This window comes from Morone saxatilis, unplaced genomic scaffold, assembly GCF_004916995.1.
Source record: "Morone saxatilis isolate NCDOM2014 unplaced genomic scaffold, NCSU_SB_2.0 Contig23, whole genome shotgun sequence".
Classification (NCBI taxonomy): domain Eukaryota; kingdom Metazoa; phylum Chordata; class Actinopteri; family Moronidae; genus Morone; species Morone saxatilis.
In genome coordinates, this window is record NW_023339796.1 from 5,080,938 (window position 1) to 5,082,733 (window position 1,796).

A 1,796-nucleotide genomic window follows, 5' to 3' on the forward strand; every position below is an offset into this window, starting at 1 on the left:
GCCACATTCACATACATTCATACAGTGATGGATGACCCATCCCACACAGAAACTAACATTCATACCCATTTATCCATCCATCAGCATCAGGAGCAATTTGGGGTTCGGTATTTTGCTCAAGGACACTTCAACATGTAGCAGGAGGAGTCAGGGATCAAATCGTCAACCATTTGATTAGTGAATGAGCCGCTCTACATCCTGAGCTACAGTTGCCCCAAGTCTTTGATCTGTGTTTCTAGTTTTTCGCCCCTCTCCTTTTTTACCCTCCATGGCCAAAAGTTTGTGGACAACCGGACGTTACACCTTTATGTGTTGTTGAACATCTAACACAACACAAGACCATGGGCATTGATATGCTGCTATAACAGCCTCCACTCTCCTGGAGGGATTACCACAAGAGATGTGTTCCCATCCAGCCACATGGGCATTAGTGAGGCGGGCACTGATGTTCGTCGATAAAGGGGGGAGCTTATAGTTGTGCATTAAGGGGTTATGGCTTAGATTTGGAGCCAGCACACATAGACCTGTGGCTCCTTTAAAAAAAAAAAGGGTCATACTTCAGGGCTATGTTTGCTACGGAGATGCCACGTGAACTGTGATTGGTTTAGCAGTGGCAGTCCGGCTGTCTGATGGGCAGTGGCAAAAAGATAAAAAAGGGTACCAGCTGCACGCACTGCATCACGTTTCCTCCAGTAAAAGGGCTCTGTAGAGGTTAGCATGTGCTGCTTGTGTGTTTCCCTACGTGTTTTTGATACTGCAGAAGGTTATGGAATGAAGACAAATATTAAGCAACTTCAAGGAAGGTTAAATTATCTGCTCCTTTTATGCACATCCAGCAAAGCCAGAAACATAACAGCAATTTCACTTTTGTGGTCTCCTATTCAGTACAAACTGAACAGTGTGCAGACACAAGAATCAATATATATTACCTGGATGTAGCTTCAGTTCTGTTAGTATGTATTTGTGTAGCTCACTCTCGCTTTTGTAATAAATAAAAGAATGTACACTAACTTTCAGCTATGTAATTTTTTTTTTTTTTACCTTTCTTCGCACATTTTTATGTCTGATTGGTTTTTCATATCACCAACAATTTTGTCACGCACAATGACACCTTTTGACCTCGTTTAGGACGCTGTCTCTGCTCTATAGCATATTTGAATAAAGTCTCATCCATGCAGGGAGCTAACAAAATTACCCCCGACTCACATGAGCCAGTTATTCTACCAGCTGGACAGTATCACAGGTAGACATGATGGTTAGCCCGCAGCCACAAAATCAGTAAATGCATTTTCTGTTCTGCTTTGCAGCACCCAATTGAATAAGCTCCACCGGGCAAAATCTCCCAAACACACACCTGCATCACTAGTCATGTAGCAACCCAGCCACATCTAATAAGCCTTATTAGATCAAATGGCTCTGTGGCTTCAGAAAAATAACACTGTAAAGAGATAAAATAGCCTCATAACACAAGGCCCTGTGGTGTGTCAGTGTGTATTATGAATATGTCTCTGCACCACTGTCACCAAGATATACTCTTGCATATTTATGCTTTATTATGTAATATATAGAATTGTATGTGTCCTTTAAAGGGCCATACTGTCCTCAAAAGGCATAAGAGGATATTAGATTAAACTTTATTGTCCTCTTTTGGGAAATTGTATAGCTGAAGCAGAAAACAATGGAAGATAAAGTAGGGCATTAAGACCAATTGAAACAACAGAAATAGCTATATGTTTGAAAACAAAAAAACTGACATCTGCTTCATCGTATTTTATTGTAATTTAATGTACCTGGCT

General features: G+C 40.9%; 1 protein-coding gene across 1 annotated transcript in view; it reads left to right on the forward strand.

Moving 5' to 3' along the window:
• st6galnac3 (ST6 (alpha-N-acetyl-neuraminyl-2,3-beta-galactosyl-1,3)-N-acetylgalactosaminide alpha-2,6-sialyltransferase 3) overlaps positions 1-1,796 on the forward strand; it is a 75,319-nt gene that overhangs the window by 42,882 nt on the left and 30,641 nt on the right. The gene's annotated exons all lie outside the window — the stretch shown is intronic.